The sequence below is a fragment of the Cervus canadensis genome, chromosome X (genome assembly GCF_019320065.1).
Source record: "Cervus canadensis isolate Bull #8, Minnesota chromosome X, ASM1932006v1, whole genome shotgun sequence".
In the NCBI taxonomy this organism is placed as follows: Eukaryota; Metazoa; Chordata; class Mammalia; order Artiodactyla; family Cervidae; genus Cervus; species Cervus canadensis.
In genome coordinates, this window is record NC_057419.1 from 9,987,340 (window position 1) to 10,014,162 (window position 26,823).

General features: G+C 47.6%; 1 protein-coding gene across 5 annotated transcripts in view; it reads left to right on the forward strand.

Moving 5' to 3' along the window:
• The window catches only part of STS (steroid sulfatase), a 193,676-nt gene that overhangs the window by 5,542 nt on the left and 161,311 nt on the right, over window positions 1-26,823 (forward strand). The window contains exon 1 of one of the 5 annotated variants that reach the window (XM_043458336.1): window positions 395-531. The exons of 3 other annotated variants lie outside the window; for them this stretch is intronic. The gene's annotated coding sequence lies outside the window, so the exon portion shown is untranslated. Of the gene's footprint in view, window positions 1-394; window positions 532-16,394; window positions 16,495-26,823 lie in introns of those variants that run through there. One more of the 5 variants, XM_043458335.1, reaches the window with a different exon arrangement.

A 26,823-nucleotide genomic window follows, 5' to 3' on the forward strand; every position in this document is an offset into this window, starting at 1 on the left:
TTCTCTTGTAGGGCTGTAGGCGTGCCGGCTTCGGTAGTTGCAGCACAGGGGCTCAGGAGTTGTGGCCCATGAGCTTAGTTGCCTCGCCGCATGTGGGATCTTCCCAGACCAGAGATTGAACGGGTGTCCCCTGCGTTGCAAGGCGGGTTGGCGGGTTCTTCCCCAGTGGACCAGCAGGGAAGCTCACAGTCCCAGTTTACATTAACTTCCTTATCTTGCTGTCTTGCTTCTTCCGGCTGTACGCTTCCTTTTGTGTGTGGTATTTGGAGAGCTGTGTAGAAGCCAGGTTTTCTCTGGAAGCCGTGCCAGCCCTGCAGATGACCCTCAGCGGGCCTGCAGTTTCCTTCCGTAGCTCTTGTCTGCCCTGATCCTAGCAAGCGTGAGGTTGACGGGTGAGGCCCGACCTGCAGGTTCCACAGACAGAGCATCACAGCGCATCACAGCGGCTGAGCCGAGTCCGAAAGGGCTTTGTTGATTCGAGACGCAAAAAACATCTGGGGCTGCTACTGGCAGGAGCAGGTGGACTTTGTGGTGAGTTTGGGAGATGCCAGCGTGCCCTCTCCAGGTGCAAGGGTTCCATGCTTGACAGTCCTTTAGCTGGAGAACTCACAGGGGAGCAGCTTGAAAGTTTAAGGTATAGGAGATGGAAGACAGGCATCAGAGTACTAATATCTTTTTTTTTTTTTTTGGAGAATACTTTTAAATTTATTTATTTTAATTGGAGGCTAATTACTTTACAACATTGTGGTGGTTTTTGCCATACATTGATATGAATCAGCCACAGGTGTACATGCATTCCCCCACCCTAAACCCCTTTTTTTTAATGTGGACCATTTTTTAAGTCTTTACTGATTTTGTTACAATATCGTTTCTGTTGTTTACATTCTGGTTTTTTGGCCCCAAGGCAGGTGGGATCTTAGCTTGCTGACCAGGGATCAGACCCACACCCACCCTGCATTGGAAGGCAAAGGTCTCAATCAGTGGACTGCCAGGGAAGTCCCAAAGTACCGATGTCTTGAGTGGAACTTTGATGTCTTTGTATATATGTATAGAATAGCATATCTGTTGTATATATAAAATATGTATTTTGTATGTGCTGCGTGCTCAGTCGCTCAGTCGTGTCTAACCCTTTGTGACCCTTTGGACTGTAGCCTGCCAGGCTCCGCTATCCATGGGATTTTTCAGGCAAGAATACTAGAGTGGCCATTTGCCTCCTCCCGGGAATCTTCCCTACCCAGGAATCCAACCGGCATGTCTTGCGTTTCCTGCATTGTAGTCTCTGAGCCATCGAGGGAAGCCCTTATGTATGGATAGATAGAAATATACATAAAGTATATCCATGTATACATAAGGTATGTATATACATACATGTAAAGTGTGGATATACATAAACATATATTATTTGGGAAAGACCCTGATGCTGGGAAAGATTGAGGGCAGGAAGAGAAGGGGGTAACAGAAGATCAGATGGTTGGACGGCGTCACTGACTCATTGGGCATGAGTTTGAGTAAACTCCAGGAGTTGCTGAAGGACAGGGAGGCCTGGCGTGCTGCAGTCCATGGGGTCGCAAAGAGTCGGACACAACTGAGCGACTGAACTGAACTGAACCACTCTCAGGACCTCATCCAAGCCTAATTACTTCCCTGGGAGTTTTAAGAAATACGTGTTTGGTCTTAGTTCCATTTCGGGCAGCTCCTGAAGCCCTTGCAATTTCTTAAGTGAGGAAAGAGATAAAGGTGTCTTTTGTTATGTTAATAAGGTGACTCTTGCAAAGCAGCTAATTGTGGGGACTGGTTGCCAGGGGAACCAATTTGTTCTCTCTTTTTTTTTTAATTTTATTTAATTATTTTTGGCTGTGCTGGGTCTTTGTTGCCGGGTGGGCTTTTCTCTAGTTGAGACAAGCAGGGGCCACTCTCTAGTTGTGGGGTCCAGGCTTCTCAATGCAGTGAATTCTTTTGTTGCAGAGCACAGGCCTTAGGGTACCTGGGTTTCAGTAATTGCAGCTCTGGGTCACTGCAGGCTCAGTTACTTTCAGCGTGTGGGATCTTTCCGAACCAGAGATCGAACACATGTGCCCTGCATGGTCAGGCAGATTCTTTACCACCGAGCCACCGGGGAAAGCCCCAAATCGATTTTCTCATGAGAGCCTCAAAATGTTCAGTTTCACCCCCAGCGTCCACGGAAGTGTGAGGGGCTGGAGGTTGAGCCAACCACCCATGGCCAATGGTATAATCAGAACACCCACATAATGAAGCCTCCATAAAAACCGCAGACGAGCTTGTGGGTCAGTGAGCCCCGTGGAGGTGACAGGACGGTGGTTCCCTGGAGAGGGTGTGGGATCTCCGTGTCCTTTCCCCATATCTCCATATCCTTCCCCGGTGCGTCCCTGGCTGTTCCACAGTCGTATCCATTTATGATAAACCGGTGAACACGAAAGTCACCTGTTTTCCTGAGTTCTGTGAGCCACTGTAGGAAATGAAACTCAAGGAGGTGGTTGCAGAAACTTGCATCCTAAAGCTGGTCAGTCAGAAGGACAGGTGACTACCTGGACTTTTGATTGATTCCTGAAGGAGGTGGGGTTGGGTGGGGGGCAGTTTGGTGGGATGGAGCCCTTACACTGTGGGATCCAATGCTGTCTCCCAGTAGATAGATCAGAATTGAGTTGTGGATATAGACACCCCAGTGGTGTTGGAGAATTGTTTCTCCAAGGTGTCTTTCGTTATGTTAATAAGGTGACTTTGGCAAAGCAGCTAACTGGGAGGGGCTGGTTTTCCCCTTGAAAACCCTGCAATCGGAGCAGATAGCAGAACTAAACTCCTGTGGATAAACAGCAAGGCCCTAATGTATAGCCCAACGACCTATATTCAATATCCTGTGATAAACCGTCATGGAAGAGAATATGAAAAAAAGAATGTATTCATATATGTGTATAAGTGCGTCAGTTTGATGTACAGCAGAAATTAACACAGCATTTTAATTCAACTATCCTAACCCTCACCCACTCCGGTATGCTTGCCTGGAAAATTCCATGGATAGAGGAGCCTGGCGGGCTACAGTCCATGGGGGTCTGAGCGACTGAGCAGACACACATACTTCAATCAAACTGTCACAGCATTTCTTAATCAGCTATACCACAATACAAAATAAAAAGTTTAAAAAAATGCTCTAAATGAGCTTAAAAAAATAAAGAAAATTACAAGCAAACGCTCAAAGATCCCACCTCCAAATCCTAGCTCACTGGGGGTTACGGCTTCCAGCTAGGAGTTTTAAGGGGACTCAAACATTCTGTCCATCATAGAATATCATCTTCTGTTCTTTAAAAAAAAAGTCGGTAACCCAGGTTCTCTGCTTACTTCTGTCCTACGTAGAGTGACCAGGCTGTCCTGGCGTGACTGCAGGTTACCCGGTTTCAGGCAGGGAGCGTTTCCCCGCAGGTTTTTATGGGGACCCGCCGCCAGCCTTCCTTGAGCTCCCACCCAATCCTGCAGAGCTAGGAGACCATCCAGCCTAGGGGAGGCAGAGAAAGCGTGACGGGCGTGAGCCCGCCCCTGCAGGCCTTTCAGGCAGGGAATATGTCGTTAGGGGCAGGTGCCTGAGGCTGACGTCTCTGCCCCCGACGACAGGAAATGCAGGTTGTGCTGCAGACCTCTGGCCTCAGGGGCTGTGTGGGCTGATATGACACCAGGGGTGGCCTTTGGAGCAGGTGGCCCCACGGCCTGGAGCATGCAGGTAAGAGACACAGAGAAAGACATGGTGAGTCGAGGTTTGGGAACTGTGCAGAGACCACTCACCTGTGTACCCAGAGTTCAGGGATCCCCCTACACACACACCTCAACACTGTACATATTTGGGGCAGAAAGGTCATTACGCACTGAATTCTGTGCCCTCAAATTCAGCTTGGGAGCCCTGGTTGGACATCCAGGACCTCCAAATGTGGCCGTGTTTGGAGACCTTTAAAGAGGTCGGGATGAAGATAACAGGAGGTCACTAGGGTGGGCCCTGGTCCCGCAGGACCGGGGTCCTTATAAGAAGAGGAGGTCGGCTCACAGACACACACGGCGCGGACGGCCACGTGGGGACTCAGGGAGCAGATGGCTGTTGACACGCCCAGGAGGGAGGCCTCGGGAGGAACCAGGCCTGCCCGCACCTGGATCGTGAACGTCCAGCCTCCAGGACGGGGAGAGGACACACTCAAGTCTGTTACTGAAAAGCCATCCAGCCTCTGGTACTTCGTTATGGCGGCCCTGGCAAAATAATAGGATAATTTTCAGTGGCAGGAGGATTGTTTCTGGGCCTTGTAGGATATGTAGCAGCCTTCCTTGTCTCCACTGTCTAAATGACATATGCCATACAGACATACCTCTTATATGTCTGGTCATCAATCCATCCATCTATCAGTCCTATAGATCTAGCCACTATCTATCCGTCCATCCATCCATCCATCCATCCTTCTATCTGTCCACTTCTATCTGTGCATCCATCCGTACATCTTCTGTCTATCCATTTATCTAGCCATCCATCCATCCATCCATCCTCCTATGTATCCACCCATACGTCTGTGTATCCATCCTTCTCTATCCGTGTATCAATCCATCCATCTTCTATCTATGTATCCATCTATGCATTTATCTGTTCATCCATCCATCCTTTATCCATCTCCTCATCCATCCGTCTTCTGTTGATCCGTTTATCTGTCCACCCAACCGTCTGGGCATGTGTCAGTCGCTCCGACTGTCAGTCGTGTCCAACTCTTTGCGACCCCATGGACGGTAGCCTGCCAGGCTCCTCTGTGCATGGGATTCTCCTGGCAAGAATACTGGAGTGGGTTGCCATTTCCTCCTCCAGGGATCTTTCCGACCCAGGGATTGAACTCGAGTCTCCTCCTCCTGTCTTATCTGTCCATCCATATTTCTATCTATCCATCCACCTATATCCATGCATCCATCTATCTATCCATCCATCTATATTCTAACTATCCATCTATCCATTTATCTCTCCATCTATCTGTATTTCTGTCTGTCTATGCATACACACATGCACACACATGTATGGAGTCATATGTACATGGAATCCCAGGAACCTACTGAAACAAGAACTCAGAGCAGCAGCTCAGAAGTTCCACCCTGCATATGCAATCAGCTTCCTCATGTCCCTTGACTCCAAGAATCCTTGACCCGATTCAAAGAGTTCTCAGTCTGGGACTCAAGAGGCATTAGAGAAAAAAAAAAAAAAGATATGCTCCCTGTAGAGCTGAACCATTTCACTGATTCATTTTTACAACACCTTCCTGACAACAACACGCTCATTTTGTGGCTTAGACAATGTGTCCTTCCACGCTTGTAAAACCCAGTTAAGTGTCCTGCTAATTAACCCCTTTCCTTAGCCAGACGCCAGATAAGGAAGCTGACGGGAACTGGCCGTGGTCACTCAACTCCTGGAGAACTAGGGTCTGTCTGTCTGGTTGCCGGTTTGCTTGAGCCGTCCGTCTCGCCATGCGTCACCTGCCTCTGCCGCATCGTTTGTCTTCACGCGTCTGCAAGGCGTGGGTACCGCTCAGCGGAGATTGGTGGCCCGGCAGACTGGAGTCCGGTGGTCCCAGCAGCTCTGGGCGGGTGGGCGCCTGTAGAGTCTGCTCTGCTCCAGCCCTGGGGGGCTCACGAGCCTTGCCCCCCGCTTCCTCCAGCCCGAGGAGACGGGTTTCCACATCACGTTCAGCGTCAGGATGGGCCCACGCGGGGATCCTACTGTGACAAGGGGGGAAACTAAAAGCTCTGGCTTTAGGACTTCCCTGGTGGTCCAGTGGCTAAGACTCCATGCTCGCAATGTAGGCGGGCCCCAGTTCCATCCCTGGTTAGGGAACTAGATCCCACGGGCTGCAGCTAAGAGTTCGCATGCCGTAGTGAGGATCCTGCCTGCTGCAACTAAGACTCACAGCAGCCAAATACATCAATAATTTTTTTTTTTAAAGGAATGCCTCTCTCACCTGCCTGAAGGCAAGATCTCCTTATTTACATACTCCATGTGATCTCTGAGCTCTACCTTAGCACTTCAGAGCTGTGATTCTCCATTGCTTAAATGGGCAGTTTATATAGCTATGTCTGAGCCCCATACCTACCATCAGCAAGCTCAGGAGAAAGATTCCCTCTGCCGCCACATCCTGGTGCATAGTAGGTGCTCAACTAGACCTGCATGTGTGCTCAGTAGAGTCCAACTCTAGGTGACTCCATAGACTGTAGCCCCACAAGGCTCCTCTGTCCATGGGATTCTCCAGGCAACAACACTGGACTGGTTTGCCATTTCCTCCTCCAGGGGATATTCCTGCCCCAGGGATCGAACCCACATCTCTTGCATCTCCGGCATTGGCAGGCAGATTCTTGACCACTGAGCCTTCTTGGAAGCCCCCACTCAACTAAATATGCTATGTAGTCCTTTACTACAAAGAAAAAAGAAGCAAGCTCTGGCTTCTGTACGTAGCTGGCAGGGCAGTAGGGACCATGGTTCCGCTCCCCTCTATTTGTCTCCAGCCCAGGGAGCTCTGGGAGGGATGCCTGGTGTGGATGGCTGCGTGTACCGCTTGTGGTTTTTTCCTCCTGGGTGCGGTGGGTATTTTTGCAGGAAGGTCATTCGTCTTGACCGTCTTTGCTGTCAGACTACCACCCAGGAGACCTGCCTACCAGAGAGAGGGCTCCGTTTCCTCCTCGCAGTGGTAAATGGCAAAAGTGGTCCACAGACCAGCGGCATCAGCACCGTCTGGGACCTTGCCAAAAATGAAGAGCCCCCAGGCCCTACCCAGCCCACCTGAACCAGTATCTGCATTTCACCCAGATTTCCAAAGGGATCTTGGCCACTGACCTACCCCCAAGCCCCGTGGTGCGTGTGGTGGGCAGACATATGAGAATCTTGGCTTGTGATGATTTTATGAAAAAAACAGGAAATCAGTTGAGTCCAGGGAGAGTGGCCGTCTTGCTTCTTCTCAAGGAACCAACAGGCAGAACTATCTCTTTTTATATTGTCTGTGTTTTTGAGGTTTCTTCTGCTGTGGATAGTCAAAACCACATCCCTCATAGATGACTGATGAGAAAATCAAATGCATTCATGATTCTGTCTGTGTGTGTATCCATCTCTCCATCTCTCTATCCATGCATCTATCCCTCTATCATATCTATCTACCTATCTATCTATCCATCTGTCTATCCCTCTATCACATCAATCATCCATCCATCTATTTATCCATCCATCCATACTTCCATCCATCCATCCATCTATCCATCCATGCATCTATCTATCCATCCATCCATCTGTCCATCCATCCATCCATCTATCCATCTATCCATTACGTCCATCCATCCATCCATCTATCCATCCATCCATCATCCATCCACCCATTCATCCATACGTCCATCCATCATCCATCCATCCATCCATCTATCCATCCATCCATCCATTTGTCCATCCATCTATCCATCCATCAATCCTGTCCATCTCTTTCTCTACATCCATTAATCTATCTATCTATCCATCCATCTATGTCTGTCTGTTTATCTATCCATCTGTCTATTCTATCATATCTATCTATCTACTTGTGTATCATCCATGCATCTGTCCACCTGTGTCTGTTTATCTACCTTTGTATCCATCCATCCCTCTATCCCTGTATCTATCCATCCAGTCTATCTATCCATCTGTCTATCGCTCTGTCATATTGTCATATCTATCTATCCGTCCATTCATCTATGTCAGTCTATCTATCCATCCACCCCTCCCTCCCTCTATCTATCTGTCTATCCTGGAGACCACCAGCAAAAAAAAAAAAAACTGTAAGAAAAAAAGGAAAAAGAAAGGCCCCCAAAATAAACCAAATGAAAAAACATTTGGTTTTTTTCCATCTGCCATTTGAATGTTAACCTATAATAGCAGCAGCACAGTGTCCGACTAAGTAACTCTTAGCCCAGGCTCGCCCAGAAAGGCAGTTTTTGTCCTGTTTAGCCTGACCAAGCAGACCACAGTGAAGCAGACAGCAGAAAGACAGTAGTGGAAAGCAGGCTGCTGGTCGCCTCCTCTCCTTCCCTAAGATAACACAAGCCTGGAAAAAGTAGGGCAGCTTGTACAGTCCCTCGGAAATCCACAAGCCCCTTGTCCACTCAAAATGCTTCATACTTGAGGTCCAGGATACTCTTCTCTCGTTTTTTTTTTTTTCTTTAAACCTAGCATTTCCCAAACATATCACACACTCCCTTTAACAAGAAAGTAACCTCTGTTAACTTCCCATTGAGTTGGACCTCTGTTCCCTCCCCCACCCTGCACCAAGAACGTGCTTTCAGAAATGCCAGACTACTGGTATGCTTGGGGTCCACTGGGACCCTCCAGCTCTCTTGACCAGATTGTCCTAAAGCAATCATTGAGAATGAACTTAACATCCTGGCAAGTCACTGTGGTACCCAGAGCATTAAAGTAAGCATAAATTTGCATAGTAAATTGTACAGACAGAACCTGAAGTAGCTCAAAGGGTAAAGAGTTTAAGGATCTTGAAAATGGGATGTGTGTATATATAGACAGACACACACATTTATGTGACATATGTAAGGAATCGAGTTGTGTGTGTGATTTTAAGCAACTTGAGGCATTATCTTTACATAAAATTTAAACTTACAAAGACACACATTCTTTTGTGGTATCAGTTCAGTTCAGTCGCTCAGTCGTGTCCGACTCTTTGCAACCCTATGCACGCCAGGCTTCCCTGTTCATCACCAACTCCCGGAGTTTACTCAAACTCATGTCCATTGAGTCAGTGATGCCATCCAACCATCTCATCCTCTGTCGTCCCCTTCTCCTCCTGCCTTCAATCTTTCCCAGCATCAGGGTCTTTTCCAATGAGTCAGTTCTTTGTATCAGGTGGCCAAAGTATTGGAGCTTCAGCTTCAGCATCAGTCCTTCCAATGAATAATTATGCATGGATGTGGGTATAAGAAAAGCAAGAGGAAAGGTCAGGCATATCATGTACACATACTTAATTTGCCTATGTATGAACATCATATTATTGATAAATAGACGTGTGTGTTGCCTTAAGAAACAGGTTGTGGGCTTCCCCGGTGGCTCAGTGATAAAGAATCCATGGGTCAATGCAGAAGACACGGGTTCAGCCGCTGGTTCAGGAAGATCCCACATGCCCCTGGGTAACTCAGCCCATGCGCCGCTGAGCCTGTGTTCTAGACCCCGGGAGCCACAACTTCTGTAGTCTGTGAACGTTAGAGTCTGTGCTTTGCAACAAGAAAAGCCACCGTAATGAGAAGCCCACACCTTGCAACTAGAGAGCAGACCCCACTCAACACAGCTAGGGAAAAGCCAGAGTAGCAGTGAAGACCCAGCACAGCCAAAAAAAAAAAAGGAAAAGAAATGTAGGTGAACATTCTTTCTGTATAATTTGGTGTACGTGTAATACAAAGGGTGTTTGTGTAAAGAGAGTTGTTCCAGCTTCAGTGGATGGGATGGATCAAACAGTTACACTAAATGTATTTTGTTCCTTTGTGGACACATTTCAATCAAATATGTTTGTGGGCAGCCAGCCCGTATATGAATGGATAAAGAAGAACGTTTAAAAAAAAGCATCTATTCCAGCCCCGTCTCCCCTGAAAGAACCTCTGTGGCGATCAATCCCGGTGACCCCCTCCCCTCTTGGAGTCACGGGAATGCCACGCAAAGGAAGGTGATTTACTGGGACTCGATTTGGGGTTTGATGATAAAGCCATAATACCTTCAAGTCCCCGAAAGCAGTATATCAAGGACAAGACTGCGATTAGCCCGGCTCGTGAAGAAACCGGTCGTGCTTGATAATTAAAAACCGTAAATAACCGAGAGCAGCAACCTTGAATTGACTCAGATTTTTTATGTCTCCCTCTGTTGTTCAGCTCTGGTCCGTGTTACGTGTGGCCCCAGAGGAATGAGTCAGTGAGTGGGGTCCACGTGTGTTCTGCTCTTTGCTCCACGAGAACCTCCCTTTAGCCTCCATGGAGGGTCTCAAGACATAGCTCAGTTGGTAAAGAATCTGCCTGCAATGCAGGAGACCCGGGTCCGATCTCTGGGTCAGGAAGATCCCCTGGAGGAGGAAATGGCAACCCACTCCAGTATTCTTGCTTGGAGAATCCCATGGACGGAGGAGCCTGGCGGGCTACGGTCCATGGGGGTTGCAAGAAGTCGGACATGACTTAGAGATGTAACAGTGGTTGTCATATTCTAGCATTCTGGGCTTTATTTTTATTTTCATATTTTTTACTGTACTAGAGTCTATTTACAGGGTGGTATTAATTTCTGCCATACGGCATGGTAATTCAGTTACACATATGTATGGGAAAAAAGTGCAAGTGTTAGTTATGCCCAACTCTCTGCGACCCCAGGGACCATAGCCCACCAGGCTCCTCTGTTCGTGGCATTCTCCAGGCAAGAATACTGGAGTGGGTTGTCATTTTCTTCTCCAGGAGATCTTCCCGAACCGGGCATAGAACCGGGTCTCCTTCATTGCAGGTGGGTTCTGTACTGTCTGAGCCAGCAAGGAGGCCCTCCATTCTTTTTTTTTTTTAATATTCTTTTTCGTTATGATTTATCACAGATACAAATAGAGTTCCCTGTGCTATGCAATGGGACCTTGTTGTTTACTCATCCTGTGTATAATAGTTAGCATTTCTGGGCTTCCTTTTATATATATATATTTTTTTTTTTTAGTGAGCTAGAGCTGATTTACAGTGTTGTGTTAACTTCTGCTATACAACGAAGTGATGCAGTTATGCATATAAATTCTTTTGAGTCTTCTTTTTCCATTATCCTTTATCACAGGGTATCGAATAGAGTTCCCTGGTCTATACAGTGGCATCTTGCTGTTTAGTCCTCCTGTGTATAATAGTTAGCATTTCTGGGCTTTCGTTTTATACTTTTTACTGAAGCTTACTTGATTTACAGTGTTGTGTTAATCTCTGATGTACAGCAAAGTGACTCACTTAGACATATATATATATACATTTTTCCATTCTCTTTTTTTAATTTAAATTAATTTACCTTTTTAATTGAAGGATAATTGTTTTACAGAATTTTGCTGTTTTCTGTCAAACCTCAGCATGAGTCAGCCATCGGTATACATATATCCCCTCCCTGTCGAACTTCCCTCCCATCTCCCTGCCCATCCCACACCCCGGTTGGTAGAGAGCCCCTGTTTGAGTTTCCTGAGACATTCAGCAAATTCCCGCTGGCTATGTGTTTTACATACGGTCATGTAAGTCTCCATGTTACTCTCTCCATGTGTCTCACCCTCTCCTCCCCTCTCCCCATGTCCATAAGACTATTCTCTATGTCTGTTTCTCCATTCAGTCAGTTCAGTCACTTGGTCGCGTCCGACTCTTTGCGACCCCATGGACCGCAGCACACCAGGCCTCCCTGTCCATCACCAACTCCCGGAGTTTACCCAAACTCATGTCCGTTAAGTCGGTGATGCCATCCAACCATCTCATCCTCTGTCGTCCCCTTCTCCTCCCGCCCTCAATCTTTCCCAGCGTCAGGATCTTGGTCTCTCTATTGCTGTAATTTTCCTTTCTCTTTTATCACGGGGTATTGAATAGCGTTCCCTATGCTCTGTAGAGGTCCTACTATAGTAGAACCTTGTTGTTTATCCATCCTCTATATGCTCATTCACAGTTCCGGGCTTTACTTTTATACATTTCAATGAAGCTTACTTCATTGTACAGCAAACTGATTCAGTTACACACATGTCTTCTTTTCCCCTTCTCTTGTATCACAGGAGCTTGTTGTTTATCCCTTTTATATGTACTTGTTCACGTTTCTGGGCTTTCCTTTTATACGTTTCCGTGAAGTATCCTTGATTTACAGGGTCGTGTTAATCTCTGCGGTACGGCAAGGTGACTCAGTTAGACACCTGTATTCTTTTCCCCCTTCTCTTGTATCACAGGACCTGGTTTTCTATCCCTTCTGTATATACTCGTGAACATTCCTGGGCTTTTGGAGGTGGCGCTGGCCTGCCGAAGCTTCGCTGAGCCCATCCTGAAATTCTCAGCAGAACACGTACCCCGGGAATGTGGCCACTTGGTCCCAGGCATACAGAGAGAACAGAAACTGCTTGTAGATAATCATAAGGCAGCCGCCCAGTGGATCCTGAGGTTCCAGGCCCCCGTCCGACTCACGAGAGGAACCTCCCATGAATGTCCAGTCGCCCTGGCCCCAGCCGCCTGATTTGCCCTGAGATTCCAGTTCCTCCACTCAACGCCCTCAGGGCCAAGCCTCGGTTCGGTCTTGGAGAAGGAGTCTTGGCTTGCCAGTCTTTGGCTGACTGCCCTCGGGTGGGCAGACTGCCCTCAGCTGTTTGTCCGCTGGACTCTCCTCTGCTGAGTCCCAAGCGGGAAGGCGTGTCCGGTTTCAGCTTGAGGGTTCCCCCGGTGATCAGTGTGGTGAGACAGGCGTGGAACACCCCGAGGTTCCGCCTTGAACAATTCCATTTCTAGGCCTCTACAAGGGTTTCTGTTCTGCCGGGGGTGGGGGGTGGGGTTTGGAAGGTACCTGGAATGTGGGATCTTACTTCCCCGACTGGGGATCAAACTCGCATCCCTTGCCTTCAGGACAGGGAGTCGACTCCTGGACCGCCAGGGAATTCCCTGCAACGGTGAATAACACAAAGCCTCTGTTCTTCCTGACCTCAGAGCACAGTGGCTTCCACAGTTCAGGTGCAATCTTTTCACTTCCAGTCTCTAAAACTGGTCCAAGAGTCAGTTGCTCAGCCTTGTCTGACTCTCTGGGATCCCACAGGACCGTAGCCCACCAGGCTTCTCTGTCCATGGGGATTCTCCAGGCAAGAATTCTGGAGTGGGTTGCCATTTTCTCCTCCAGGGGATCTTCTGGACCCCGGGATTGTACCCGGGTCTCCTCCATTAGCAGGCAGATTCCTTATTGTCTGAGCCACCAGGGGGGCCCCCCAAAACTGGCCCTGAAGGAGCCTCTATTTACCTTCCATGCACTGCACCCTGGTTCTCTATCTGGTGAGGAACCTCGCCTTGAATGCAGGAGAAGAGCCAACCACTGCTCAGGGCTGCTCGTATACTTTTCTGAAGTCATACGGGTAGCCTGGGGCCTGACTTCAAGTCTGCCTTCCATTCAATAAAATAAATCCTTGGGGTGGGGAGGGTAGCACCCTCTAGTTTATGGTAGCAGGGTAGTAAACCCTCTAGTTTATGGTAGCAGGGTAGTAAGGGCTGGCTGAGGGGCAAAAAAAAATAATAAAGTCCTGGAGGAATAGTTAATGCAGGCAGCCAAAACCTCGGTGGGCTCTGTGTTCTGGCAGCAGGAGTGGAAAAGAACAGCCTAGCTGTTGTAAAGAGGGCTGCGATGAACACTGGGGGACGCGTGTCTCTTTCAAGGCTGCTCTCCTCACTGTGTACGCCCAGCCGTGGGATTGCTGGGGCGTACACCCATGGCTGATTCATGTCAATGTACGGCAAAAACCACCACAATGTTATAAAGTAATCAGCCTCCACTGAAAATAAATAAATGAATTTTAAAAGAGAGAGAGAAGATAACAGCTTTCTTTGGTATTAGAATCCTGCCTTTCCGGTGTGTTTTTTCTGTAGTCACGTATGGATGTGAGAGTTGGACTATAAAGAAACCTGAGCAGCAAAGAATTGATGCTCTGAACTGTGGTGCTGGAGAAGAGTCTTGAGAGTCCCTTGGACAGCAAGGAGATCCAACCAGTCCATCCGAAAGGAAGTCAGTCCTGAATATTCATTGGAAGGACAGATGTTGAAGCTGAAACTCCAATATTTTGGCCACCTGCTGTGAAGAATCGACTTATTGGAAAAGTCCCTGATGCTGGGAAAGACTGAAGGCAGGAGGAGAAGGGGACGACAGAGGATGAGATGGTTGGATGGCATCACCGACTCGATGGACATGAGTTTGTATAAACTCTAGGAGTTGGTGATGGACAGGGAGGCCTGGCGTGCTGCAGTCCACGGGATCACAGAGTTGGACACGACTGAGCGACTGAACTGAACCGACTCTCCCGGTGTGTATGAGAGTGGGGGCGAGTCTTTGCTTTACCTCTGCCCTGCGAGGACTCAGAGAGGCCCCTTAGAGAGGGTGGGACCTCAGGCTGGAGCTCTGGGGCCCTGAGAAGCTGATTCCTGCCTGAGGGACCAAGCAGGGGGATGCGCTGGTAAAAGCTGGGCTGGCCCAGATGCTCAGAGATGCTGACCTCGGTGACCCCTGACGACGGGCAGAGCCAAGATCTTGCAGCCATTGGGATTTCTGCTCCTGGGGGTGGGAGAGACTCCAGATGAGAGGGACCCACCGTCAGGCTCTGGAATTGCCGCTGGGGAGGAAACTTGCTGGGACAGGTCCCAAGAATTTGTCCCAAGGCTCTTCCAAGGGCGGGTCAGCGTCCAGAGGCCTGGAGCCATCTCTGGGCACTACGGGGTCGTAGGGGTGTGGTCTGCCCTTTTACGTCGTCTCTCCCTTCATATTCCTTGCTGGGAGAGACCCAAGAGCACCTATAAGGGTAGGGAATGATCCATGAGGATACCAGAGGCTCCTTCCTCGTTCTCTCCGGGGCCTCGGACCACTAAGACGGCACCTGAATGGATGGCTAACTGACTTACCCCAGAATTAAGCCAGGGGTTTTAGAATCTAAAGGCATTGTGGTCTGACCTTTACAGCAGTCTGCGACCACAAACATCAACAGGGTTTGCTGGAATCGTGACCTCCACGCCACGCTTTGAACCATCTCTCCGACCAGTAAGTTTTATAGAGACATCCCCCCCACCCCAAAGACCAAATGTCAGCTTTGGATGATGTCTGGGTCATGTGTGCATGCGTGCGTGCTAAGTTGTCTGACTCTGCGACTCCATGGACCGTAGCCCAGCAGGCTCCTCTGTCCATGGGATTCTCCAGGCAAGAAAGACTGGAGTGGGTTGCCATGCCCTCCTCCAGGGGATCTTCCCGATCCCGGGATCGAACCCACGTCTCCTGCATTGCAGGCGGATTCTTGCCCACTGAGCCACTGCAGAAGCCGGGTCATGCTTATTCAGGCTCAAATCTTTTTTTTTTTTTCAGGCTTCACCTTACTGTCATTCCTGGGTTTCCATAAAGAACGGGAAACCTGTCAGCAGCCGCTGCCTTGGGTATTAATTATAGGAGTACCCGCCAAATGCCCGGGGCATGCAAATTAATTAAAACTGATGTTTTATTTATAGATGTGGAATCATGAAAACAAAGACAGAGTTAGTCTTTTTTTCCCTTAAACCTAAACAAAAGAAAATGATGATAGGAAGAGAGACACGGTGGGTATGGACTTCCCTGGTGGTCCAGTGGCTGAGACTCCACGCTCCCGATGCGGGAGGCCTGGGTTCAATCCCAGGTCAGGGAACTACATCCCGCATGACGGCGACTAAGGCAGATGCTTCTGTGTGTCGCAAGGAAGACCTGGCAGAGCCAAATAGAGAAAAGAGACGTGCGTGCTAAGCCGCTTCAGTGGTGTCTGACTCTTTGCGACCCCATGGTCTGCAGCCCGCCAGGCCTCCTCTGTCCGTGGGATTCTCCAGGCAAGAGTACTAGAGTGGGTTGTCATTTCCTTCTCCAGGGGATCTTCCCCACCCAGGGATCGAACCTGAGTCTCCTGCATTTCCTGCACTGGCCAGGCAGGTTCTCTACCTCTGAGCCACCAGGGAAGCCCCCAGAGAGACACAGGGGCGAGCTGTCTTGTGATGGGCAGAAATGTTCCCCCAGACGTGTGGGCAGGGGCATCTGGGGCTCACTTCCTCTCTGGTGCTTGCCACCCTGCCCACGTTCGTGGTGGGCGGGTGAGTGACCCAGGGTGTCGGTGGGGAATGCATTCCTCGGGGTTCCGTGTGCGGCATATGGGGCAATGGGCAGGGAGGGGGGAATGGTTTCCTACACGCTGTGCATGGAGCAGGCTGTGTGCCCGCCCTCACCTGTCACCCCCCAACCCTGCACTGGGGACCACCGGGTGGTCAGTGGTCCCTGCAAGCGCCCCCACCCCACTGCCTTTCCGCACGCCCCTTCTCCACCCACACCCGGGGTATGCCTGTCAGCCGTGGGCCAGCCCTAGCGCACCTCCGAAGTGCTCTGCATAAACGTCCTCCGAGATGACCGTCGCGTCCTTTTGATTCCTTTCCCCCCCACCCCGGGGCGTGACGACTGAGGCCAGCAAGCCCAACTCCTCTTCTGATTTATGCATGAGGCACTCGGGCGTTAGGGAGACTCAGGTGCGCCGAGATAACTTTTTTATGAGAGATTCACCGGTTGTCCGGGGATGACTTTACAGCCGGGTGACGATTCCCTATAACTTCCCCGGGGCCGTGCGGTGCCTCTTCAGAAGCCGGGCAGGCAGGGGGCCCCAGGGGTGTCGGCCCGTGCGGTCAGTTGGAGAAGCTGCGTGAGGTCCTGCAATCAAGTCCGGGTACCTTGTCTGTTTCACCGTGAATAGCTTGGTGAGTTGCATTCATTTGTTTCCGCAGCCCCCCCCCAACCCGCTTCTCGACTGCCAAGCGATTCAGATAAATGATGACTGAAAACGGCTCCTGGCAATAGGGACTTTAGGGCAGAGCTTCAAAGGGCGTCTACAGTTTCCTGTTTTGTTCCTTTTATGGGATAGTGAAATAGCCTACAGGTCACGACTTGATTATATTAAGTCTCGTTGTTGTTGTTCAGTAGCTAAGTTGTCTCTGACTCTTTGTGACCCCGTGGACGGCAGCACACCAGGCTTCTCTGTCTTCCAGTGCCTCCCGCAGTTGGACATGGGTTTGGGTGGACTCCAGGAGTTGGTGATGGATAGGGAGGCCTGGCATGCTGTGGTTCATGGGGTCGCAAAGAGTCAGACACGACCGAGCGACTGAACTGAACTGAACATGTCCGTCGAGTCGGTGATACCATCCAGCCATCTCATCCTCTGTGCCCCCTTCTCCTTTTTACCCTCAATCTTTCCCAGCATCAGGGTCTTTTTCAATAGGTCGGCTCTTCGCATCAGGTGGCCAAAGGATGAGACAGAGATTTCTGAACCATCTGGAGTGGGAGTAATGAAAGCGTTACCTTGCAAAAAAAAAAAGAGTGTTACCTTTTGAAGAAACCCGCAGAGCCACCTGCAGTGGTTTATCTGATATGTAGTCATTTGTTTTTGCTCTGAAACAAGGAGGTCTGGTGGGAGAGGGAATCAATTGCCAATTCATCCTTTTGTCTGTCTTTCTGGATGAAAGCCCTAAACACGAGTTTGGTAAAAAGAACAGTGACTAGACATCCTGGCGGTTCAGTGGTTGAGATTCCGTGCTTCCAAGGCAAGGGGAGTGAGTTCAATCCCTGGTCAGGGAACTGATAGTCCCCATGTCGCTTCGCATGGACAAATAAATAATTTTTAAAAGTTAAAAAGAAAAGAGTAGTGGAGAGCTCAGGAGGAAGAACTCGAAAAGGAAGTGAGCAGAGAGGTACGTTTTGTGCTATAGTTTATCTCAAGAGAGACATGTAAACAATTAGCCTTGCCAACCATAATATCAGAACCACTGCCTCTGAGTTCGATACAAGGAATATAAACAAGACGCATGTGCCCTGAAACAGATTCTGTGAAAGACTGATTTCATTCTCAGCTTGCTTTGGAAAAGCAACTGCTTGCTTTTTCCAAAACAATTTGGAGGCAGAATGAATAGCAGGTCCACTATTTTCTTGCTTTTTCTTTTTTTCTTTTTTCCACTTTACATCTGTTTTCTTTCTTAAATATATGAATAAGTCTGTCATGAACCACTTGAATCCGCGTCCTGAGAAACGGTAAAGAACCATGTTTCCTAATTGAGAGGCTTGCGCGTCGATCAACATGTCCTCAGGACAGCTGCGTCTTGGGTTCTTTTTGGCTGCAATGGTTGTGTTTTTGGACGTGCTGTTTATTACTCCAGGGTTTGGCTGTGTCGTCTATCTTTATAAAGGAGCTGGGTTAAACAGGGAATGCATTTGCAGTTCAGAAATCAACCATTTTTTTTCTGTGCATGTCTATCAGTTACAGAAAATCAGCATTTGGGACGATGTGTCCTTGGCAATGTATGCCACACGTAACCTCCTTATTATGAGCCAACCAAATATGTGCTTTTTCTCCCAGAGATAGAGGCTGAGAAATGCATGTGAACCCCATTCAGCCTGACCCTTCATGTCTCTCTTGTGAACAAATAATCAGAATGAATTAAGATGTCCACTTCTTGCTTTTCTTCTTATCTGGGGGTCAACATATTTCCTGTCTCCCTCAGTTTTTCTCCATTCTGCTGTCCCTTGCACATTGAATTAGAGGGACTGATAGAAATGCTTGTCATCTAAGATGATGTCACTGAAAATGGTGAGGCTGTTTTATTGAAAGATTCCTCTGTGTCATCATTATTTGCCAACACACTCTGTGTGTTCACTAACCACGTGAGGATACCCGAGAGATTATTCCTGTGAATTGGTGTTTGCAGGGACATTCCTATTTGCCAACTGAGATATTGCCCCATATTCCTTTATAATGAGATTGTAACGTGACAACTGATGCTATCAGGACTCAGAAGTGTAAAAGCTTTCAGAGATAAAAGAAGAGAGAAAAAAATGTGTCCCTCTACTTGTATTTAAAGGGTAAACAGTATCTGGCAGGGATCCCTTAAAAGGTTGAATGAAACTGTCTTTTTTTTTCTTCTTCTCTTTTTTCCCCCTTTTATTTTCATTTTTTTTTAAGTTGCTCAGTCGTGTCCTACTCTTTAAAGCCACCCCATGGACTGTAGCCTACCAGGCTCCTCTGCCCATGGAATTTTCCAGGCAAGAGTACTGGAGTGGGTTGCCATTTCCTTCTCCAGAAACTGTCTCTAAAAGATTGTGGCTGGGCAGTGTTCCTCAAAACACTATTTACAGTAGCTAGGAAGAAGAAGTGAAGTCGCTCAGTCATGTCTGACTCTTTGCAACCCCATGGACTGTAGCCTACCAGCCTCCTCTGTCCATAAGATTTTCCAGGCAAGAGTACTGGGGTGGGTTGCTATTTCCTTCTCCAGGGGATCTTCCCCACCCAGGGATCAAACCTGGGTCTCCCGCACTGTAGGCAGACGCTTTATCGTCTGAGCCACCGGGGAAGTCACAGTAGCTAGGACATGGAAGCAACCTAGATGCCCATCGACAGATGGATGGATAAAAAATTGTGGTGCACATACACAGTGGAATATTACTCAGCCATGAAAAGGAAGACATTTGAGTCCATTGTGATGAGGTCGATGAACCTAGAGCCTATTGTACAGAGTGAAGTAAGTCAGAAAGAGAAAAAGCAAATATCAGCTTACATATACGGAACCTAGAAAGATGGTACTGATGAGCCTATTTGCAGAACAGTAATGGAGACGCAGACGTGGAGAACAGACTGTGGTCTCTGGAAAGGAGTCGGAGGGATGGATGGATGGAGTCTCACTGAAACCCATACGCTACCATGTGCAAAATAGATACCCAGTGGGAATTTGCTATATGGTGCTGGGAGCTCAAACCTGGTGCTTCGTGATGACCTCGAGGGGTGGGATGGGGTGGGAGGTGGGAGGGAGTTTCAAGAGGCAGGGGACATGTGTATACCTGTGACTGATTCGTGTCGATATGTGGCAGAAACCAACACAACATCATAAACCAGTTATCTTCCAATGAACAATAAATCGGAGAAAGAAATGGCAGCCCACTCCAGTATTCTTGCCTGGAAAGGTCCATAGACAGAGGAGCCTGGCAGGCTGCAGTCTGTGGGGTTACATGACTGAGCATGCGTCCATGAGGGTGGAGGGAGATGGGTTGGTAGCCATAAACTGGTAGAATTTTTTTAGAAATGAATAAAAATTTTTTTAAAAAGATGGTGAGTAGGGACTTCCCTGGTGACCCAATGATGAAGACTTTACCTTCCAATGCAGGGGGTTGCAGGTTAGATCCCTGATCAGGAAACTTAAGTTCCCACAGGAATCTCGGCAAAAAAAACAAATTCAATAAAGACTTTAAAATGGTCCACATCAAAAAAAAAAAGATCTTAAAAATGAGATGATAATTTTTAAAAGAAGTTGTGGGTAAAAACTCCAAGCCGTGTTCGCCAGACCCATCACCACCTCCGCTGTTTTGTGAGGCGCTTGTCTGCTGGTTAAACTCCCTGCCTTGTTTGGATGTTAGCCCTGAAAAACTCGGTCACTGACTCAGCACGCTCTCTCCCAGCACCCCGGGATCCAGGTAATAAAAAAGAGGGAGCGATGATGAAACACACGTGCCGTGTGAGCTCCAGGGTTGTCCGAGATGGAAAATAAAAACCTTGTAAAGACTGCAAGAGCTGACGTCAGCAGTCATTAGACACTCATCGTGAACAGGAAGTATAGGGCCGGACACACCGCTGGGCTCAGCTAGAGCAGCAGCTGGATTTGCTGTTCTCCTTTTTTTAAATAAACATTTTTATTTACGTATTTGGCTCCGTTGGGTCTCAGCTGCAGCACGCAGGATCTTTAGCTGTGGCACGTGGAATCTAGTTTCCCAACCAGGGATGGAACCCGGGTTCCCCTGCGTTGGGAGTGCGGAGTCTTAGCCGCTGGACCACCAGGGAAGTCCCATGGACTTTCAATTCTGGTGGAAAGCCCCCAGGTCACAGCAGATGGGTCCCAGAGTCAGTGTTCCTCTTCGTGTTTCCAGGAGAGGGGTTGTCTTGGCTACAGTCTTGGCTGGAGAGTTTGGCCGGGGGCCGGGGGCTCTCCTTTACAGTTCATTTGTCTGCCCCAGGGTTTCTCAGCTGCAACCCTGGAAGACGCTTTGCTGTAGGGACTGCCGTGTGCATTGAGGATGTTTAGCATCTTACATGCTCCGTGCTGATTTCAGACCGCCTCTCAAGTTGCAACAAGCAGAAATGTCTCCAGGTGTTTTGCCTTGTTGCTTTAGCTCCAGGTGATAACCACTGACGGAGAATCAGCATTTAACAATGCACAAGGCACAATTTCAGTCAGTTCGGTCACTCAGTCGTGTCCAGCTCTTTGCGACCCCATGGACTGCAGCACGCCAGGCCTCCCTGTCCATTACCAACTCCCGGAGTTTACTCAGATTCATGTCCATTGAGTCGGTGATGCCATCCAGCCATCTCATCCTCTGTTGTCCCCTTCTCCGCCCGCCTTCAATCTTTCCCAGCATCAGGGTCTTTTCCAATGAGCCCGTTCTTTGCATCAGGTGGCCAAAGGATTGGAGTTTCAGCTTCACCAGACACTGTTTACAATACCTAAAACGTGGAAGCATGTCTGTTGGAAGTGCCCACCCACAGACAACTGGATTAAGAATATGTGGTACATATACACAACAGAATATTACTCAGCCATAAATAGAGGATAAAATTGCAAAAACATGGATGCACATAGAGGGTCTTACTCTTTAGCAATAAGTCAGACAGGGAAAGACAAATACTGTGTGCCACTTGTATATGGAATCTTAAAACTAATACAAATGAATATGTATACAAAACAGAAATAGACACATAAACTGTTACTCAAGGGGAGAGAGATGTGTTGTGTGAGTTACTCAGTCGTGCTTGACTCTTTGTGACTCCATGGACTGTAGCCCACCAGGCTCCCCGTCCACGGAATTCTCCGAGGAATAAGACTGGAGTGGGTGGCCATTTCCTTCTCCAGAGACCCAGGTTCGATCCCTGGGTTGGGAAAATCCCCTGTAGCAGGGCACGGCAACCTACCCCAGGATTCTTCACTGGAGGATCCCTGTGGACACGGGCGACTGACGGCCTAGTGTCCGTAAGGGCGGAAAAGAGTTGGACACGACTGAAGCGATTTAGCAAATAAAGGGGAGAGAGACATAGGGAGGGACAAATCAGGGGTATAGGATTCGTGGAGATACAGTACTATATACAAAATAGATAAGCAACAAGGATTTACTGTATAGCATAGGGAATTATGGCCATTATAATAACCTACCATAAGTCATTATATGGGTCATTGCAATAACCTCTGGCAGAATGTAACCTGCAATAACCCTGGATCACTCTGCAATACTCCTGAAATGAACACAACATTGTCCATCAACTCTTCTTCATGAGATAATGAAGAGCTTCGGGGTAGAGCAGGAGTCGTCCGTCTGAGCGCTGGTGATGTTTGGGGCCGCATGTCCCTTTGATATGGGGTTGTCCCATGCCCTGTAGGAGGTTTAGAACCTCCCACTTAGAGACAGCATTGCGTACCTCCGCCCGGTCCGGTATATCTCCAGACGCTGCCGAAGGCTTCCCGGGGAGGCACAGCACCCCCTCGTTAGACCTTCTAAATCGGAGATGAGAAGTAGCACCCGGGGTCTATGATAGAAGCCGGAAGACGGCCCTGGTGCGCTGTTGGCAAGTCTTCCCCAGGTTTCCTGGCAGCGCGTCGTTTCTGCTGGAGCATGTCCTGGCTTGCCCGAGCTGAGTCACTGGGCCAAGGTTTCTTGGGTCCCTGCCTGCCACCTCCGTCACAGAGGAGGACGGAACCCTGGGGTTGCATCAGTTCTCGGGATGGGCCAGGATGCTCTGCAGCCTAGGCGGGCCTGGCCAGCACCTGCCTACTTCACCTTCTTCTCCCCAAGCTCTGCGCTCCCACTTCCAGCCGTTTGTCCGTAACCAGGAAGGACAGGCCAAGACTGGAAGCCCAGTGTTTCCACAGCTTGTTTGGCAGCAATGCTCGTTCTGAATCCAGGAATGTGAAGCTGATGTGGCGCCGAATACTCTTTCTTTATCCGAGAGAATGCCCAGATCTCTTGTGTTTACGACTGCGGAACTATTAATATGTGTGATGGCGGGGTGTGGTCCAAACCTTCACTAAAGGTGTATGCTGAGACTTCCCTGGCAGGCCGGTGGTTAAGACTCCGCACTTCCAGTGTAGGGGGCAAGTGTTCCCCAGGTTCCCTGGTTGGGGATTGAAGGTCCCACAAGCTGTGTGATGTGGCCAAAAAATAAAAAAGTGTGTGGATTACATGATGTATTTGAAGATATATTGTATCTGTATATGTGAAGTTAATAGTGAATATATGCATATATAGATAAATTTTATCTATATATATCATGGTAATGGTGAATATATACATATATAGATATGTTATGTCTATATATGTGATGGTAATGGTGAATATATACATATATAGATATATTTATGTATATAAAAGTACTGGTGAATATATACATATATAGATGCATTACATCTCTATATATGTGAAGGTAATGCTGAATATATATGAAGGTAGTGGTGAATATATATATATATCGATACATTATATCTAAATATGTAAAGGTACTGGTGAATATATACATATAGACATATCTATATATATGAAGGTAATGGTGAATATATACATATAGATACATTATATTTATATGAAGGTAATGGTAATGATGAATATATATATAGATATCTATGTATAGGAAGGTAATGGTGAATATGCAATTCTAAATAATGAATAACATTAGTCGCTCAGTTATGTCAGACTCTTTGTGACCCCCACAGACTGTAGTCTGCCAGGCTGCTCTGTCCATGGAATTCTCCAGGCAAGAATACTGGAGTGGGTAGCCTTTCCCTTCTCCAGGGGATCTTCCTGACCCAGGGATCGAACCTGGGTCTCTTGCATTGCAGGCACATTCTTTACCATCTGAGCCACCAGGGAAATATACATATATAGATACATTGCATTTCTATATGTGAAGGTAATGGTGAATATATACACATATTGATTTAATATATCTCTATATATGAAGGTGAGTGAGTGAGAGTTGCTCAATCATGCCTGACTCTTTGCAACCCCACAGACTGTAGTCTGCCAGGCTCCTCTGTCCATGGAATTCTCCAGGCAAGATTACTGGAGTGGGTTGCCATTTCTTTCTCCAGTATATATGAAAGTAATGGTGAATAAACATATGTATATACATTCCCTCTTTATTAAATGGCAAATGAATAGATAATTTTAGTTTTACTCACGTATTGTTGACCTCTCACATTGTATACGGTTCTGATGAACAGCGTAATGATTTGATACACTGTACCTATTCTGAAATGAACACCATAATGTTCGGTGAACATGGTCTCAGCCAGTTACAGCCTTTGCTTGTTGTTAAATGGTGTTGATGGTGTGAAGATGAATGCGTCACTGTAGAAAACTACTCTCTGCGTTATGCGTGCTGTGAACTGTCCTGAAGACAGTTCAGCTCGGAAGGGGGCGGGGAGTGGCTTTGAATCATTTTAATAAATCAGTTTTGTTTTTTTTTTAAATAAAAGCCACCACCTTCTTAAATCCAAATGGTTCTGAATTCTGAAACCCACCTGGCCTCACATGTTGGCATGCCAGGACCGTGGACCAGGAATGGCAATTGCCAGCAGGTGCCTTTTAGCCCGTGGTGACGATGAACATCCGATGGTGTTTGTATTAGGTGGGCTTTTACCCATTTATTGTGCCATCCTATGCTCCCATATACCCTTAGAAGCGGCTTTTACTACTTAAAACCTCAGTAGTTTTCTATAGTCTAAAGCTTTGCAATGATATGAAAACGCTCAGAAACCTAAATGTGGCCAGAAAAACTGGGCAGAACAGCTGTGCCCCTTGGACCCTGGGTCCAGCAGCGAACAGCTTCTGGCCCCTGCCCCCAACCTGTGCGCCTGAAAGGCAAAGCATTCTTTACTCAAATAGACTGACAGGGTTATAAGGGCCCAAGCTGATATTGAAAGCGAAAGGCCTGTCCTGACCTTAGAAAGGCCAGCTATGTGATTCCATAAGAAAAAGGAGCAAGTCCATTTTTGGTTCATTAAGAAGAAAGGACGGTTGTCCTTTGGCGAGCTTGTCTGCCTCTGGGTCAGGATTTCCCAGCCTGAGTGCAGCTGACGTGTGGGGCTGCGGAATTCTTTGTCGTGGAACGGGTCTTGCGCGTTGTTGGATGTTTCGTTGTCTCATCCTTGGACACCACCCAGCAGATGCTGAGGGCATAAGCCTGCCTGTAACAACCACAATGACTCCAGGTATCACCACTGTCTCCGCGGGCTGGGCGTTGGGAAAGGACTGCAGAGTCACCCCTTGTTGACAACCGCTGGTCAAGAAAAAGCCTTTAAGAATTAGTAAGACAAAGGGTTGGCCCGAGAGTAGGGTTCTCCAGCCTTGGCACGGATGACGCCTGCAGCCACAGCATTCTTTTTTTTTTTCCATTTATTTTTATTAGTTGGAGGCTAATTACTTTACAATATTGTAGTGGTTTTTGTCATACATTGACATGAATCAGCCATGGATTTACATGTATTCCCCATCCCGATCCCCCTTCCCACCTCCCTCTCCACCCGATTCCTCTGGGTCTTCCCAGTGCACCAGGCCCGAGCACTTGTCTCATGCATCCCACCTGGGCTGGTGATCTGTTTCACCATAGATAGTATACATGCTGTTCTTTTGAAACATCCCACCCTCACCTTCTCCCACAGAGGTCAAAAGTCTGTTCTGTATTTCTGTGTCTCTTTTTCTGTTTTGCATATAGGGTTATCGTTACCATCTTTCTAAATTCCGTATATATGTGTTAGTATGCTGTAATGTTCTTTATCTTTCTGGCTTACTTCACTCTGTATAATGGGCTCCAGTTTCATCCATCTCATTAGAACTGGTTCAAATGAATTTTTTTTAATGGCTGAGTAATATTCCATGGTGTATATGTACCACAGCTTCCTTATCCATTCGTCTGCTGATGGGCATCTAGGTTGCTTCCATGTCCTAGCTATTATAAACAGTGCTGCGATGAACATTGGGGTGCATGTGTCTCTTTCAGATCTGGTTTCCTCAGTGTGTATGCCCAGAAGTGGGATTGCTGGGTCATATGGCAGTTCTATTTCCAGGTTTTTAAGAAATCTCCACACTGTTTTCCATAGTGGTTGTACTAGTTTGCATTCCCACCAACAGTGTAAGAGGGTTCCCTTTTCTCCACACCCTCTCCAGCATTTATTGCTTGTAGACTTTTGGATAGCAGCCATCCTGACTGGCGTGTAATGGTACCTCATTGTGGTTTTGATTTGCATTTCTCTGATACTGAGTGATGTTGAGCATCTTTTCATGTGTTTGTTAGCCATCTGTATGTCTTCTTTGGAGAAATGTCTGTTTAGTTATTTGGCCCATTTTTTGATTGGGTCATTTATTCTTCTGGAATTGAGCTGCAGGAGTTGCTTGTATATTTTTAAGATTAATCCTTTGTCTGTTTCTTCATTTGCTATTATTTTCTCCCAATCTGAGGGCTGTCTTTTCACCTTGTTTATAGTTTCCTTTGTTGTGCAAAAGCTTTTAAGTTTCATTAGGTCCCATTTGTTTATTTTTGCTTTTATTTCCAATATTCTGGGAGGTGGGTCATAGAGGATCCTGCTGTGTTTTATGTCGGAGAGTGTTTTTCCTATGTTCTCCTCTAGGAGTTTTATAATTTCTGGTCTTACATTTAGATCTTTAATCCATTTTGAGTTTATTTTTGTGTATGGTGTTAGAAAGTGGTCTAGTTTCATTCTTTTACAAGTGGTTGACCAGTTTTCCCAGCACCACTTGTTAAAGAGGTTGTCTTTTTTCCATTGTATATTCTTGACTCCTTTGTCGAAGATAAGGTGTCCATAGGTTCGTGGATTTATCTCTGGGCTTTCTATTCTGTTCCACTGATCTATATTTCTGTCTTTGTGCCAGTACCATACTGTCTTGATGACTGGGCCACAGCATTCTTTACACAGTATATTGTGGGATATTCATTTGCATCCCTGGCGTCTACCCACTGGATGCCAGGAGCAACGCCCACAGCTGTGACA